The following is a 19,034-nucleotide window of genomic DNA, read 5'->3' on the forward strand; positions in this document are numbered from 1 at the left end:
TCCTAGAAGAACGCAACAGGATTGGGTCTATCAGTAATCACGTAAAGAAGCCGAGTATACATTCCAGATGTTCATTATGTCCCAATCATCTTCTGGGAGCAGAGTGGAGGCTTTCTCCTTGCCCAGGAAATCTGATTTTAGTAACAAAGACAGAGAAACACTTGAAATATGATACATGTGGAATTATAATGCTAAATCTCATAGTTCCAGTTAAGTAAGTGTATGTGTGCAAAACAAAACAAACATGTAAAAAGCAGTGGGAAGAAAGACAAAAAGAAAAGAAAGGGCAAGCAAAGGCAATACTGAAGGACCTTTCCATCTGAGATCTTTCTTTTTCAGTTTAGTCTCATGGTCCCATGCTCATTTCCACTGTCAAATGGACCTTTGCTGAAAATTTCTAGGGACAGGGAATGCAAATGCAGATAGAAATCACCTTGACTGTATCACTGAGTATCCAAACTTTGTAAAATCAGACTTTTCAGTGTCCTGCACAATCAGAACAAGAGGCTTCTATTTGTTGTGTTGCTTACATTTCAAAATGTCCTCCAAAAGGAGGCATTTTAAGCAACCTCTAAAGAGTCATCTTAAGAAGAAGTTAGACTCTGGACACTGGGTGGCTCAGTCGGTTAAGCATCCAGCTCTTGATTTCAGCTCAGGTCATGATCTCATGGTTTGTGAGTTCAAGCCCCGCATTGGGCTTTGTGCTGACAGCAAGGAGTCAGCTTGGGATTTTCTGTCTCCCTCTCTCTCTGCCCCTCCCCAGATTCTGCATTTTCTCTCAAAATGAATAAATAAATATTTAAAAAAAATAAAAGAAGTATTTAGTCTCTTAGACTGTAGATATCTGCTTCACAATGTTCTCTATCCTGGAGGGTAATGTGTTGAATTGCACCAACTTTTTTTCCCCAAAGTTATTATAAATCAACACAACTTTCAAGCCCTTTACAAATAAACCTAAACTTACCTTTGCAAACAAACCAATGTACCTCTTGTTCCATAAGTTCATCTGTCCATCTGACCAAATTAGACTGCGTACTATACGCTAGACATGTGTTGCCCCATTTGTACCTTTAGCTCCTACTAAGGTATTTTAACCTTTACCTCAACCTCAGCACATTTGGCTTAAAAATTCTGCCATGATTTCCACGTATCCTTCCTTAATCCTCCTGCCATTTCTTCCACACCCTCCTCACCCTTGCACTGGCTAGAAGTGATGACTCATCCCTATAAGCTCCCATATCACTTGTTCATGCCCTTCTCCTCCTGTATGCATTTGTATAGACATGCAGATTCTTATTTGTATATTTATTCCTTCATTCATAAAATAGTCATTGAACATAATAGGCACCATGCTAAGAAGTAGAAATACAGCCTATATTATTTTAGCTGTATTCTTCTATCAAGTACCTGGGTTAATTGATTGTGTCACTGATGCACTTTGAAAAAAGCCTCCTAGGAATGCAAAGGGAAAGTGTGCTGTGGGCACTAAACAACATGAACCCAAAGTTACTTTTTTTTTTTAAATGCAGGTAAAAAATAAGTTAGACTCAAGAGATGGTAAATAATTTAAATTTGAAATAAGATTGGAAATGTAAGAATCTATAGGTAGTTCTTTAAAAAAAATTAGACATGTAGAAATTACCTGTTGTGATAATCATAGTTAAAGGAGCAATAATACAAACTAAAATCTCAAATCTCAAGTTGCTCAAACTTTTTAGCTGGCAGAATAAGCTTAATGCTAAGGGTTGAATCAAAGTTTCCTCATTTAAAGCTGTAGTTTCTATAAATTGAAAGCACAGAGGTAGGAAACAAATATCCAAATGTTCTTGAAAAATGAGCAAGCAAATGGATTAACAGTTAACTTTTCTAAATAGCACAGATAAAGATTTTACTGTATTTTATGGTATTTGCCATGGGCCGTATAAGGTTTTGTCATGCATTCCTGATGATATTACTTGAAACAGTAAGTCTTCCAAAGCCACCTCTGTAGTCTGAAGTCTCCACAAAGCAGACACCTCTTCAGCGTAGATATGTGTATCTCAGTTGATGCCCTCCTAACTGTTACCTCCAGCCAAAAGCCCCACGCTCCAAGGCCAGGCAGCTCAAAATCAACCATTCTGAACCACATTCTCTTTCGGTGTTGGCATCATGCTTGTGACTGCTGCCACATGAGGTCAGTTTCTGATTCTAGAGAGGTAGTGGCTATGGTTCTAACTGAATGCAGTGAGCATTCATGGAACCTCTGCTATGTGCCCAGCTCCTTTAGTTGGCACCAGGAGAACACAGAGAAATACATGACATGATCTATGACTTGGAGGAACTAGCTCTCTTGATTTAAGAGACACTAAACACACACACACACACACACACGAGATGATATAACCATGAAGTATTAAATTGAACATGTGATGATCAATTCCTAGATTATATGATTAGTGGTATATATTTACTGTTATGGTCAGCAGAGTGGGGAGAATGGGGCCCTGACCTTGGATAGCAATCATATTTCATTTCCTTTATCTGTTCACTCACTTCTGCTTATAGATGGTGGTTTTCATTTTCTCTTATTTCTCAAATTCTCTATTACCTCTACCACCATCCTCCCTCTTAGTTGAAGACCTTACTTCCTGTTTCATCAGAAAGATAGAAGCATCATAAGAGACTTCCTGCAAGCTCCTCCCACAGTACTCTTCTACCCACCCATTTTTTTGTAGCCACATACTGTATATTGTTTTCTTTCCCACTAGTAGATATAAATGTCCATGCTTCTAGTTGAAGCTAACCACCTTTGCATCCCCTCTTGCCTGTTAAAGGACCTCACTCAAGAAATTCTTCCCCTCTCTCCTGTATTCTCAATGAATCCTCCCTCCTGCATCATTGTCACGGCACATAAATATGTTGGCCCTTCTCCAGTCTTGATTCTACCTTTCCATCGAGCTACCACTTCAATTCTCTCTCTCCTTGCCTTTTTGTTGTTGAACTTTTCCCCACTGAATTAAAAATATATACATTGTTATGAGGAGTAGGGGAAATCACAGTTTATCAGTTGTAAGAATTTCTAAAGGTCTGATTCCACCTGGATAGAAGTAAAGGCTTTTATTTAGGAAAAAGGCACTTTGTAAAAGTAGGTACAAAGTAAAAAAATTTTTAAAAATTGGAATAAAAGTAAGGGCTTTGTGTATTATAGTGTGATTTCATAGCCAATATTCTAGCAAGTGAGTTAATGTCCATAGGCCTCAGCTTCTTCATGCAGCTACGATTTCTTGGAGTATGTAAACATTTAGAACACAAATTATTGGTGAATCAGATACTGCTTCTTATGTTACTGAATTATAACTATGACAATTTTAATTTATTGGCAGAAAATAATTTAATCTAGCTCATAGAACTTCACTAAAATTGTGTTAGATGTAGGTGGAAAGCTATTAGAGAAAACTCATAGAAAATCAGAAGCTGCAATAGACAAAGCTTAACTGATAAATTGCCAAGACAGTTTCTAAAACAGACAATCTGTAGACATCTAGATGAAGAACATGAACCACTTGTTAATACATACTGATTCTTGGCCTCAAAGACAGGACAATCAACATTATCTTTTCATCTTACTACTGAGTATTTGGAAACTTGGATGGCAAACACAGAAAACCATGACTACCTTCCCTCTTCATGACTAAACCTATTACTTGACATCATAGAAGAAACTATATAAATGCAAATCCACCACTTAAAATAATTACTATGCATATCCTTGGTGGGGGTTGTGTGATAGCAGGGAAAGCACATATCTGCTATCAGTGCTTTATGTACCAAGTTTCAAGACAAGAATCAGAAGAATGGCAAAAATGCCATTGAGAGACTCATGGCATTTTAGAGTTGGAAGAGACCTTAGAAACCACGAGTCCTACTGCCTATTCATTTGATATCTTACTGAAATGGAGAAAGGGATATCTAATGAGGGATAATGTACAGAATAATGAGGTACAGTGATCTCAACTGAGCAAGAGAACAAGAAAGAAGAAATGTATCTTTGCTATAAATGTTCACTAATATGGCACTTTGTAGAAGAGGCAAATGAATAAATAGGATGGCCTCTTTGACACATTGATGGGCACTTGCCTGGGAAAAAGATTTCTTCTAGATTGTGTGCCACACAAAAGAGAGGTAACACTAAAAGAAAGAAAGTTTAGACATAGATTTTTGGGTAGATAGACCAAGCTTCAAGATGGTCTAGGTTGGGACATAGAAGCATTGTGTTGGAAAGAGTAAATAACAGCCCCTCAAATAAGTGTCACAGAAGTTGAAACAAGACCTGGACTTAAATCCCAGAAGTATTGCCAACTAGTTCTGTGGCTTTGGACATTTATTGCTCTCTGAGCTTTCCTATCTATAATCCCAGGTTGAAGGAGACTGAGACTTAAATCCCAGCAGCATCATTAATTGTTGGTATGATTTTGTGCTAGTTATTTATTCTCCAGAAAACTACTTACCTATAAAATTAGAATATGGATACCTACTTCACGGATTGGGCACAAAAAAAAAGTGCTAATAGAGTAGATGTTGTTAGTGTGAGAATGTTTGTATACATTTAGTACAAACCACTAACATAAAGTTTTCCAATTTGGAACCTATTTTTGTGTTATCTGTATACAGAGTTTCCTGATGGCCTCTGTTTAGTAGAAAAGTTGGGTCAAGGTCAAGGTGACCTGTTTCAAACTGATTTGGGTATTCTCAAATTTATTTAAACCCTGATAGATAAGCTAGCTAATATCAATGATTGCAATGTCCGTAGGAAATATCACCTACTATAAAATTTACTATCCTTGCCATTAATCCACAATGGACACCTAATAGTTATCCAAAAGAATTTCAGATTCTGAAATTTCATTCAAACTGAAAATAGTCACATTGATCTCTCTGTCATATTTGTTAGCTTTAATTTAGAAAGACATTCCATTACATATTAGTATTTATTTTATTTTGATGATTTGATAATAGGAGAGTAGCAGCTGTAGTCTTTGTTCTGCCATGTTAAGTCTCTAGACAATTAGCTGAGGTGAAGTGGGGAGCATTCATAAAAAATGGATCAGGAGAGTCAAGATGTAAAGGCCCAAATCCCTTCACTCCATGTACTTAAGGAGAACAGCCTCACTTAGAAATACAAGCAGTCCCTGTAAAGGCTACTGTTTATGCAAAGATTAATAGGAATTGCTTTGGGGTTCCTTATAAGTCTAACAGAGCTTCTCATGCTTTTAGCAAGACCATGTTGCTTTCCAATACTTCCCACCTCATTACTGAAAACTGCTTCAAAGACTAGTCTCAGAAAAAGACTACAATAAGAGCTGGTTACTAACTTCCCTCTAAAAGACCACATGGACTGCCCCATCATGTTTTTGATCCTTATTTACATTTCAGGTCATATCTCATAATGAGCACTCTTTATCCTGCTCTACATGTTCCTTAATCTGACAGTCTTCTTCTGTATTCCTTCCCCAAATGCTTCAGCTATGCTCTCTGGAACTCATGACATGTCATCAGCAAAATCCCCCATTTCTTCATCTTTTGCTTCCCTTTTTTGCTCTAACTGAAACCCATCTGTCTCTTGAGGATAGTGATTTTTCCTAGTCTTCTCTTGAAACTGTTTTATTTTTTCATGTTATAGTTCATAAACAGCAGGATCTGGAAATGATGGACAGATGACCTTTTTATTCCCCATGACTACTTTCTGTTTTTTTCCCTTTCTTCCCCAAGCTACTCTACTTCCAGCTCCTGGGGAGCACAAGCCATGAGAATATGGCACCTTCTCTCCCACCTTATTGCGATTACCCATTGTCTTCCTGGTCATTTCCCTTTATTCATTGAATATTTGTTGTCTGGATGATTGCCTTTCCTTCCATCATTGTTCTTGTCACCATTTTTGAGAACTATAGCATCCATATGAACAATCCATCTGATAATGTGGTCTTTGAACTCCTTGACTTCCTTGCATCCAATCATCTGTTCCTCCACTCTGTCTCAGCTATCACCTGCCTTCCACATGCACACACTATATCCTAGACATTGCTATTTCAATTACTACTATCTTGAGTATCTCAGTTGGTAGGGTATCAGACACTTAATCTTAGGGTTCAGAGTTCAAGTTTCTGTTTGGGGGTTTGTGGCTTTTGCCACAACTTACTTAGGTTACTGAATATTATTACTCAAAATTCCAATGCAAAAGCATGATTCCACTTTAAATTGAATCCAGTCCATTTTCCATTTTTCAGAAGATGCTAGATAAACATGTTCTCAGAGAAGAAGAAAAAAAAGAATCATCTCCAAAATGTCCATTCCAAGTATACCACTCCCTGCATACCATCTTCTATCTTTCCACTTTACTTCTTTTAGTACTCTTCCTCTAACCATTCTTAACCCCTGTGGGATATCCAGTCCTTTGATTCTACCATATTTCCCAGTCTATTATTCCATCATGCCCTTGCTTCCCTCTCTACCAATTTAGGTTGTATGGCCCATCACTTTAATCCATCCCATGTGTATATATACCTTGTCCATCCCTCCATCATATTTGTCAAGTAAAACCCCCAACTCTAAATCTCTATTGACCCCCAGTCTGCACCTTAGCAGCTGAATGTGGCTAAAGAAAACACATAATCAGGATGAACAGCCTCACATTAGGTTTTTCCCCCCCACAAACATCAAGTCAGTCTATAGTACAGTAGGTTGTACTGCTTGGTAATCTCAGACCTTTCCAGAAATAATTTGAAGTATGTTGAGGAAGGGAACAAGACTACAAGCAAGAAGACTCGGTGGGATTCAGATGAAAGAGTCAGAAAAGAGATGGTGGGCCATGGACTAGAGAAGTGGTCACAGGAATGATGGTCAGAGAATATTTTCCAAAAACATTTGGGAAGCAGAATTTGCAAGATTTGGTGAGTGAAACTTGATGTGGGAAATTAGATAATCAGTTTGGCTCATATCATGAACCATCAGGTAGAAGCTAGAGATGATGGACAAATGAAGTCATTCTAGATTTAAGATTTTACTTAGAGTACTTCATTGGATAATTGGAGGGGGACTTCATAGGAATGTTATTGTTCATGGGAAGTTGTTCATTTCTGTTGTTTATAAGTTGTTGTTCATTTCTTTACACTCTGACTATCTTTCAACAAACTTCTTAAGATTTCTCAAAAAAGTCTTTGTAGTTTCTCTCCATTCCTGTTTGTGAGGCTTCCAATCTATCTTTTGTTATTTATAACCTCCAATTTGAAGAGATGAAGACAAGATACTGATCCCTAATAGTTTTTTAAAAATCATTCACATAAAAAGGAAAAATAATTCAAAGAAAACTGAGTAGGAACTTCAAAGTAGGGCATATGTTGATTTCAGTTTGGGACATTTTCATTTTCCTGTTAAGGGATAGGGTCCATAGGCAACTGATTATAATTGTTAAAGATGTAGACCTGGGAATGTATCTATTGTTTTTATCCACCTAAAATTTATTATTCCTTCTTTAACAACATCCTGATACTCTCTGGGAAGTTAACCCTGTCCCCCTCAGCAGCCTCATCACTCTCCACTCCCTTATCTTCCTATGCTTATATTTCTTTGTTTCTTTTATTTCTTTATTGACTATATCTCCCTCTGTAATATAAGCTCCATGAGCCTAGGGACGTTGACTCTGTTGGTCACTTTGCATTCCTAGAACAAAGAACAGTACTGGGTATATAGTAAGTGCTCAATGTATGTTAAATAAACACCAGTTTGTTTACCTACCTCAAGAAATGGTGATATGACACAGGTTTAAGGAAGCAATCATATTCTACTTTGTTGGAGACAATGATTAGCCTAGGATGGGCACATAAACCAATATGGCACTGAGAGCATGTACTTTTGGAGCTTTAAGGGACCACATAGAGGGAGCTGGACTGAAAGCAAAACCAACTTGGATGCAAGCAGAGGTATGAGAGAAAATGAGAGAGGCCAAATCCTGATAACGTTATTTAAGATTCTGGGGCAAGACAAACATGTTACATGAACCAATAAATTGTATCTCTTGTTTAACATTGCTCAACATCACTTAAGTTGAATTGCATTTTCTGCCATTTATAACCTAGAGTCCTGACTAATGCAGGTTGTAACTGAAGTATTGTAAATAGATTACATCACATGGGCAGGACAGATAGTGAGATAATAGAGCATTAGGAAAAACCATATTTATGGATGAATAGAACAAAGAGACTAAAAAGAATAGCTTAAAATGTAAAAGCAGAACCAGCACTATCTAGCTCACAGAAATTAAATGAAGAAAGAATTTTGGAAAGGAAGAGAAGAGGTTATAAGTGTTAAACTCAGAGTCACCTAGAAGGCTTGCTAAAACATAGATTGCTGGACCCAACCCAGCATTTCTAATTCATTAAGTCTTGAGTGGAGCCCAAGAGTTTAAGTCTCTCAGGAGTTCCCAGGAGATGCTGTTTGTTTGTTTGTTTGTTTGTTTATTGCTGGTCTAGGTACCACCTTTGAGAACCACTGCTATAGAAACTTTAAAGAAGGTGAAATTTGAAAGGAGTTTCTTTGGCTTGAAAATATGGAAAAGGAGAACAGTATGTGTGTTTGTGGTGGGTGGATGAAGATGCAGGGAGTTTGGAGTGATTGGTAGGAGAAGTAAAGGCGGTGAGGATAGGCAATTATTTCAAGGCATAAAATCATCAAAGAAATGAGATAGGGAGAGAATTAGAGGGAATGAAAAAAAAGTACCTTTTATTTAAAGTTGGAAAAGATCTGGGCATGTTTATTTTCTAAAAACAAAGGCCTGTAGTGAAGTCTTGAGAAGCTGAAGATGCAAGAGGTATAGGAAGTGAGCTGTAGATCTGGCCATGTGTAGCAACATGGATGGAACTTGAGGGTGTTATGCTGAGCGAAATAAGTCAGGCAGAGAAGGACAAATATCATATGTTTGCACATATAGGAGGATTAGGAGGAACTTGACGGAGGAACAAGGGGGAGAAGAAGGGCGGAAATGGTGGGGGAAAAGGAGAGAGGCAAACCATGAGAGACTCTTGAATGCTGACAAAAACTGAGGACTGATGGATGTGGGGGGGGGGGGGGATGGGCATGGAGAAGGGCACTTTGGGGATGAGCACTGAGTGTTATGTGGAAAATAATTTGACAATAAACTATTTGTAAAAAAAAAAAAAAAAAAAAAAGGAAGTGAGCTGTAGAGTAATGAGTTGGAGGAGACCTGAGAAATAGGTGCGGTCCTTGAGTCCTCTCAGTAATTGAGAGCAGAAGATGGAGCAGATGTGGAGAGATTTGTGGATGGAGGAGCACATGTTTCGATTGTCCATTTTTTCCTTAAAATAGGAATAAGTTTCTTTAGATTAAGGCAAAAAGTAGAAGCTCAGGGGGTTAAAGAGAAAGGAGAAAGTTTAAAATATCTGCTGAGAAAAATGGGGGAAAGTTGACTATGGACAAGCAGCAAGTCATATTCAGAGCACCCAGGGCCCAGTTGTGGTTGGAGTCCATGATTAAAGAATGGAGAGACTCTTCCCAGCAAAGCCTGGCAGCCTGGTTTAGGAGCAGAGAAGGCAGACTGTGGCATTTATCCAGAATAGGGGTGACTTTCCTTCTTGTTCTTTTAAGAACAATAATACCTCCATTAATTAGTGCTCTGGGAATAAAGTTCTTTACTATTAAAACAGGCAGTCTGAAAAACAAAAACATGTCCATAAATCATGAAAGCAGAACACTTGCAGCTATATGACAGAATTGCTTGCTCACTACAGTTTCTTTTTGTCCTGGACCAGACCCTAGTCTCAATCACCATGTAAAATCTCTGAAGAATGTCTTCTGTCCCAGGTCCCCTGACCTACTTCAAGGGTCTGACATCTCCTGTTCTCTTCAACCCCATCCGTCTACAGACTTGGGGAGGATTTGATAATCAGTCTTGTTGCTGCTGATTACAGATTTTTGGAATCCCTAACTTGTGTGTTTCTTTAGTCAAGATTATGAATTTTCAATGCTTTTGCTCTGACTGTGAAATAATATTGGACTTCCTTTTCTTAGAAGAAATTTAGGTGTCAACTTAAAGGAGGAGGAATATAAGCAATGGAGGTATGTCTTATCTCTAGTGCTTTGTATTGTATCCAGGGCCAGATAAGTGCCTGAAACATAGAAAATGCTCAAGAAGTATCTACTGAATGAATGAACAAATGTATTAAAAAGCCAATAAAACAATAGTGAGTTGCTGTGGAGATACAATTGAGATGGGGATGGGGATCAGACATTGTTCATGGAGGTGCAAATTATCACAACTTTCATGGAGTGTACTTTTAATGGTGTTTCCTCAGAAGTAAACCCTGAGACAAAGATTTGAAGGCAAGTAGTTTACCTAGTAGGTGATCCCCTGTAGCACTGGTAAAGGTCAGGAAAGGGAAGGAAGCCAATAAAAGGGTACATTAATGAGAGGGCTATCATTGTGGATAGCTGAGGCTCAGTTCCACTAGAGACCTCAGTATAGAGATGTTCCCTGCCATCTGAAGAAAGTGGGGCATTTATTTGTCATTAACTGAGGACCTCTCTTTGGTATGTTCAGTTCCCAGCTTTTCTGGCCTACCTGAGAGTGCTCAAGATACACTTTGACAGCCACAGAAATCCCTCAGACCAAGAGGTGCAGGTGCTTGTAGTAGGAAGCCATTAGTGACTGAGGAAAGGGTATGGTAGGGCATTGAGAGCAAAGCTACAGGGCCTACCTGGCACTATAATTCAAAATTTTAAATGCCCATACCCTTGCATGCAATAATTACAATTCTATAAATTTATGCACACGATAAATGCATACATCTGCACAAATACATAACATATACACACAAGGGTATTCACTGTATAATTATTTGTAGTAGCAAGATTTTGGACACAGTTTCAATGTCCATCAGTATAAGAGGTTGATTAAACAAATTATCATACGACCATATATTGGAATCCTATGTGGCTGCTAAATAAATAAGAAGGTTATATCTGTACAGATACAGAAAGATCATCAATATATATTATTAGTATAGAAAATGAAGATTAATAATGGTTTGAATAGTATACTACCATATGTGTAAAATCATGTGTATATATGTGTATATATTTATATGTGTGTAGAATGTCACTGGGAGAATATAGAAGAAATTGGACACAGTAATTCCCCTAACATGGCAATTGAGAAGAACGAGAGACAAGATAGACAAGGTGAAAGAGAAAAACATATTATTTATAATATAACATGTTGTATTGTATAATTTTTTAATGTGCTCAAGTAGGACCTATTTTAAGAAATTAAAATGTTAAGTGAATTGGGGTAGTTGTGTATGTATGTATGTGTAGATTGTAGTTAACAAAACAAAATAGAAACTTTTCTCCCTACTTCCATTCCCACCTTCTAATCCCAAGGGAATTGAATATGATTTTCTGGAACTCTTAGATGCTCTAATGCTGAGATTATTCCATTCCCAGCCATCATGAAAACAACCTCCTCCAGACTTCTTCCACTGAGCATTGTTCTCAGGTCTCTGCTTTCCTGTGAACCAAAGAAATGATAGCTGATAACTGTTTTTAAGACAAACATAGGGGCGCCTGGGTGGCTCAGTCGGTTAAGCGTCCAACTTTGGCTCAGGTCATGATCTTATGGTTTGTGGGTTCAAGCCCCACATCAACCTCTGTGTTGACAATTCAGAGCCTGGTGCCTGATTCAGATTCCGTGTCTCCCTCTCTCTCTGCCCCTCCCCCATTCATGCTCTGTTCTCTCTGTTTCAATAATAACTAAACATAAAATTTTTTTAAAAAATAATAAGACAAACACAAACAACAAATAAGTTCTGGCACAAGCTGGCCTAGATATTCTTGATAAGACATTGCCAGCAGAAATGTTCTCGTCCTTGAGGAAAGTCCCTTGAGTGGTCATGACACTCTGGGGCAGGGAAGTCACTACTTAGGGGTGCCCAGAATGTCTCAACATTTGGCTGGGCAGTGGCATGTCACAGAAGTGGCTAATACAAATCTTCATTTTGAGGAAATTGTGCTTTCTCTGGAGTGCTGAAGGCTGGAGGAACTAATTTTCTCTAACAAAACTGGTGACTTATTGCTGTTTCTCCTGCCTTCTCAGCCTCTCCCTGGAAGAGAGGATTAATCAGCTAATTGCTCAGTTTAATAAGTCCAGATAGCCACATTTAACATCGACTGCCCAGATTAGATGGCTTAATCTTTGGCAGGGAGTTGAGGGAGAGGTACAGAAGTCCCATTTTTCTAAGTCGGCACCACTGAAGAACAACAAAGATCATAATTTCACATCTGGATCATTGCTACAGCAAACCTTAAATGCTCTTCCTGTCTCCAGTCTTGCCATTTTAAAATTTATCTTCCAAGATGTGACCATAGTAGTCTTTCTAGAATGTGGATATAACTCTAGTGATCCGTTTCTTGAGACCCTTCAGTGGAACCCTATTTTCCTATAAAGTAAAATACGTTCCACTAAGCAGGGTATGTAAAGTCTCTCATGGTCCAGCTCATGCCAACTTCTATAGCTGTATCACTTACCAGTTCTCATCCTTTTCTATTTTCAGCAATTTCTATGGATCCCTATATGCTTCTAATGTTCTCCTGCATTTCAAAGTACAGAGACACTTTCCCAGGTCCTTTGGGTTCTCATGGACCTGTTAGAATCCTTCCCTCTCATAGTACTTATAACACTGTATTTTAATTCCATGTTTGCCTATATCCTTTATTAGATGGCAAACTTTTCTAGATAAAGACAGTCTCTTATTTTTATATTCCTGTGCAGCAGGCAATCAATAAAAGTTACTTACATAAACCAACTTCCCTCTACCCTATTCCCATCAAGTGCCTGTGCTTGAATGCCTTCAGCTTGTGTCCTTTGTAGACATCTCATTCTATTTTAATGATAGATAAGAATAGTATTGCAGGTTGGGTTCCTCAAGAAAAAATATTCTGAAATGGAGATTTGCATGCAGGAAGTTTTGGTGGAGGTTTCTCAGGATCTGCACCTGTGGAGGAAGTGAAAGAAGCAGATTGGGAAGAGAGAGAAGCTGTGCTGTGGCACAGCAGCAGCAAAGCCTTAGCTGACCTCAGAGAGCTCTGAAGCTGGGGCGCCCTTCAGAGCCGGCCCAGTCAGGGGAAGGAGGCTGAGCTTTCATAGTTCTACATCAACCAGATGTTGGATGCAGGCTGCTCCTGGAGGGAGTCATGACCTTAGGCAAGGTGTCTCTTTTCAGTCAAGGGCAATTACTGTAAAAGCCTGAGAACTGAGAGCTGTTGGTGAGCAATATACACAGCACTTGAATAATATGCCTTTTCTTTCCTGCAAGGAATACTGGGCAGTGCAGCACTCTGTATCGACAGCAAATATGGACTCCACAATTAGAATAGCTGTGTTCAAATGTGAGCTCCACCATTTGTTAGGTGTTCCGGTTATCTGTTGCTATGTGACAGACTACCCCCAAATGTAATGGCTTAAAAAGCAATAATCATTTATTTATAGCATAAGTCTGCAATTTGAGTAAGGTTAAGTAGAGACGGTTCATCTCTGTTTTACATGGTATCAGGTGGCACATTTAAGGTTGGAAGTTCTGCTTCTAAGATGGCTCACTTGCATGGCTGACAATTTCAACGGAGACTTCTCCAGATGAGAGCTTGGGCTTCCTTATAGCATGGTGGTTGAATTCTAAGTATGAGTAGTTCAAGATAACCCAGGCAAAAGCTGTATCACCTTTAACTGCCTAGCCTCAGAAGTCACAGAGTATCATATTTTTATAGAGTGCCATACCCTTCTCCCAGAATCCCAATCTCATCTGATTATGGCATCAAGTGCAGTCATTTGAGTACTGCTCTGAAGACCTATGACTAGAGAGGCAAATTATCTGCTCTTCTTATACCCAAACATATGATTTGGCACAGGCATTAAAAACCTGACAGACATAGTCTTTCAGAGAGAGGGAAAATAAGAAACGCATAACTGTTTGGTGCCATAATAATTTTGGAATCCAGCCAGACACATATGTTGGTCCTTGATTAGAGCTCATCCTACTTTCTAAAATGGTTCTCCACAGCTCTTGGTTCTCTACCTTCTCACTCTTGGTTCCATCTTCTAAATTATCCCTTATTTTGCTTAAACAGTAGACTGTTTGCAGCGGAGTAATTTTCCTAGTCTACATCCCAGTCCATAAGTCTCTTTTAGTTTTGTATAGACTCTATCCCTTTCCATCTAAATTGGTAGTGCTTCCACCAGAAAAATTGTCTTAAAAACATTGTGGGTTTTCTATGTATATTGATGTTTACCCATTAGACAAAAGTTATACCCACAGACCTATTTGAGACCTTTTGATATTTGGCTCCCTGTGAGTCTACTGGGTGACATTGCCTTTAAGATTTTTGGAAACCCTGTTATTTAATGGAGATAATTGGTGATCTATGCCCCTCATATTCTCTGAGGTCCTTTTATCAAGGTCTCTGAGGCATCAGCTTAAATATTTCTGAAGGCCTAACAAAGAGATTTATAGTCACATCCTATATTTAATCATCTTTCCCTTGAAGCCATTTATAGATTTGAAAATCTTGAAGAGGCTAGGAATAAGACAGTTTTATTTTGAAACCCTGAAAATCCTGGCTTATTTGTACTTATTAGTTTTGTCTTTAGCTAATTTGTCTCCTCTAACATTTTATCATAGATAGTGAGAAGAAGCAAGGTGGCTTTTAGCAGTATTCTTAGAAATCCTTTTAGCTAAGTCGTCAAACTCACTAGGTACATTTCCTATTGGCTATATTACCCTAGGTGACTGACTTGTCAAATTTTCTGCCACTACACAATATGGATACCCTTTCCTCTAGCTTCAAAATAATATTGAATTCACTTTTCTTTTTGGTACCTTTTTATGGCCTTATGGGCTTTCACTCTCTTCAAGATCCTTTAGATTTCTGTCCACTGTTCAATCCCAAAGCTAGTATGGTGTATTTTACTTTTCCCCACCATTCTCAGTATCAAATGTTATCTATTGCTCCATAGCATGCCATTCCAAACTTGTGGATTAGAGTAAAACCAATAACTTATTTGGTTCATGAATCTTCAACCTGCACAGCATTCAGCAGGATCATTTCATCTCTGATCCTCGCAGCTGGGTCGGTCTATCTATTTTTGGATAATCCACTTCCAAAATGGCTTATTCCTATGAGTGACAATTTGGTGCTAACCGCCAATTTCTCTCCATGTGGGTTTCATTACAAGGAGACCTTGGGCTTCCTCACAGCATAGTGTCTAGGTTACAAAGGCAGGTGTCCCAAGAGAACCAGATGTAAGCTGTATCACTATTTATGAACTTGTCTCAAAAGGCACATTGTGCCATCATGCCATAGTGATAATTTTGCCCAGAGTTAAAGGTAAGAAATATGGACCCTACCTCTTGATGAAAGAATATCAAAGTCTCATTGTATGAATAGCATGTGCAATGGGAGACATTGTTATGACCATATTTGAAAAATATGCATACCATAGGTGCATTATGTAACCTCTCTGTGCCTTAGTATATTCTAAAATTGTAGTACCTGGGAGAAGACACACTGCTACAGTTGTTCTGACTAGCACAGAGTGGAGAGAACTTGCCTTCTCCCTTTATCCTTTATATCAAGGTTCTACAAACTATAGCCCAGGGTCAAATATGGGCCACTGCCTGTTTTTGTTGATAAACTTTTATTGGAACACAGCCACACTTAATCATTTATGTATTAACTATGGCTCCTTTCACATTATAATGGCAGAGTCTAGCAGTCACAACAGAGACTATACGGTCTGCAAAGACTAAAATATTCACTATTTTAGAGAAAAAGCTTGACAATGCCTCCTTTACATCCTGCTCAGTCATAGAGAATAGGAATTAAGAGTCACCACAGAGATAATCTTGACCACACTCTTATGGATAAGGTTGCGGAGACTAACAGAGGATTAAGTGACTAGTTAGAAGTAACAAGTATACCTTGTTAATATGCTTCTAAATATTTTGCAAACATTCTCTCATCTAATGGGAAGGTCTTATTTTCATTCTCAATTTATACTTAAGGAAAGTGAGAACTTAGGGTAAGTAATTTCTCTGATTACACATGGGCAGAGCTGAATTCCAATCCAGATGTTCCTTACTTAAGAACCTGTGTTCTTAACTACTGGAGTACCCTTTCTGAGAGTGCAGCTTGCATTCTACTTGCCTCAGAACCCTCAGTCTCAGACCCAATGCACCACACATATGCTATACTCAAGGTTCTCAATCCTGACTACATGGGGATTATCTGAGGAAGTAGTTAAATATACACATTCCAGCTAAAAAATATAAACCTGGTATTACTCCATTTGGGTTGGCATAACAGAACACCACAGGTGCTTATAAACATATAAAACATATACCATAATTGGCTTATAACAACGGAAATTTATTCTTCACAGTTTTGGAGACCAGAAGTCCAACAACAAAGTCCTGGCATAGCTGGCTGAGGGACATCTTCCAGGCTGCAGACTTCTCATTGTTCCTCACACAGTGGAAGGGGCAAGAGATCTCTCTGGGACATCTTTTATAAGGGCACTAATCCCATTTGTAAGGTTACCACCCTCATGACCTAATTACTTCCTAAAGGCCCCACTTCCTAATACCTGAGGTGTTCGGATTTTAATGTATGAATTCTGAGGGGCCACAGACATTCAGGCCATGGCTGACCTACAGATTGAGGAAACCTATAATGGCATTTGTGTTTTTAACAAATTTCTTTGGTGATTCTGATGCTCAGTCAGAGTTGAGAAACATTATTCTATACCTACTAGAACAAGATAACCCTAACTCTTACTTAGGAGTTTAATGGACAGTTTTGTTTTGTTTGTTTGTTTTGTTTTGTTTTTGTTCAATTCACATCTTCCCAACACCTCCCCTTATGCTATCTCACCATTGTGGCCACAAAGAGACCACAAGAAAGGCTGTTTATGAAGCTGTGCCCAACCCTGGAGGGCTTTAAAGCAATGACAAGGAAGGCACATCTTTTTTCAGCTGGCCTGATTCTTCCTCCCAAGGCAAGCTCTCCTCTGAGACAGGAAGAGCATGGGTAATGGCCACCCAAATCTTCACTCTGGAGCTGTGGAGAATTAGGCTAAGAAAGAAAAAGGGAGAAAACTTAGGAGAGGAAAATATGGCAGTTTCTATGGGCCAGGGAGAGGCTTTTGGCCCAGCACTATGATATGGGGCTTTTTACATTCAGTTTTCTTCTGCCTTCAATCTTAAGAATATTTGCAGAGGATCTAAAAATGGAATAGAAATGCAAACAGCACCTCTAACCAGTCAAAGTCAAAGAAAGTAGCAACTTTTTAAGTCACTGCTACACTCATAAGCTCATTTAAAACTTGGAACTTTGAAATAGTACAACAATTATATTTCCATTTTACATATGGAAGTTTGATTTTATTTATAGGAGATGTGATTTCTACATGTATCACAGAAGTTTGGTAAGCTGCATCATTGGGAGGGTAAGAATTTAATCCCTGCTCATCAAGCACAGGACTGGCAAGAGAGAAGCTTTCTAATTAAGAGTCTCAGATTCATAAATAATTTAAAGTATTACTATTATCCTAGGAAGTGGCTTCTGAAACACTATACATTCTTTGGATGTGGGAAGAGATGTTTTCTTTCCCTTCTTGCTCATTTAACCTGTTGCAAAACTTCATAGTGTTTTGCAAAATTTTACAGTCCTTTGGATTTTGAAAAAGTTATTTTTTAAACTAAATGTTAAATGAAGTCTCCAACTCCCATAACTATGCATGTTTCCCTGGAGTGATAAACTATCCTGGTTTGTCCAGGACTGAGGGGCTCCTCGGACATGGGACTATGACTGCTAAACTAGGAAAGTCCTAGGCAAACATGATAAGTTGGGGCAAGTCAGCCTCCTGGCTGCCTCAACTTGGGTACAGAACATAGCTATTTCATGGACCTCCCAAAAAACCATCTATTCATCAACATTTCATGACTAACATTTCTCATCTCTTTCCTCATCCTTTCCTTTTTAAGGAACAAATACATCTCTCTCCTCCTGTGGAGAGGGATTCTGCCCCCCTTCCTGAAGCCTTGGCACCAACCATTTCATGGTCCCATGGCCTCAACTTCCAGTCCAAGTAAGCTTATCATAACATTCCTTAAAACAAACACTGTGCTCTCCTCCAGTGTAATGCTGGCGAATACAGTTTTCGTCTTGTCTCATTACTGATTTTTATACCCCACCTTGTTCCAGATGGATAGTTTTGTGATGGGTCTTTCTAATCTGTGATAATCTTTCTCCATTCATCATATGAACCCCAATGTACTTTCTACATAATGTCATATATAAGGACATAACTAGCCTAAGACAAGTCATTTGGCTCCTCTGAGTAGATGCCTCATCTAAGAAAGGGAGCAAAACAAATTGATTTTGAAGATTCCTTTATGCCCTAAATTCCATCGTATTATTATTCATTAAGTCTAATGCAACTGGTCAAGGCAATCTTTTACATGTAGCCTGGAAAATTTACAACATCCTTTAAACATGTAACAATATTGACAAGGAAATATCAACAGAGTTGATCCTTAAATCTTTCATAGACATAAATGGCCATTTGTGTCCCTATCATTTTCAGAAGTCCCTGTTCTCTGCTCTGTAACCCTATGGTGGAGTGCTATTTAAAGAGTTGTTTTTAAATCAACTACTTAGAAACAAAAAGATGTATCCTTCCCCCTACCTCCTAATTTTGAAAGCATTGTAAGTACTTAATGTGGGTTGCGGAAAATTTAGAAAATATACAAAATCACAGAGGATGACAAAAACCAATAATCCCTTCATGTAGATGTAACCACTGTTAACCCTTTAGTGTATTTGGTAAAAATAAGTAAATAAAATAAACATTGTACTATGATGTTTACAGTCAGCTTTATTCACTTAGCAACAGATGACACTTTCTCATTTCATCGTGAAATGTCTAGTGGCTC

Source organism: Hyaena hyaena, unplaced genomic scaffold, assembly GCF_003009895.1.
Source record: "Hyaena hyaena isolate Hyena2069 unplaced genomic scaffold, ASM300989v1 scaffold_417, whole genome shotgun sequence".
Lineage (NCBI taxonomy): Eukaryota > Metazoa > Chordata > Mammalia > Carnivora > Hyaenidae > Hyaena > Hyaena hyaena.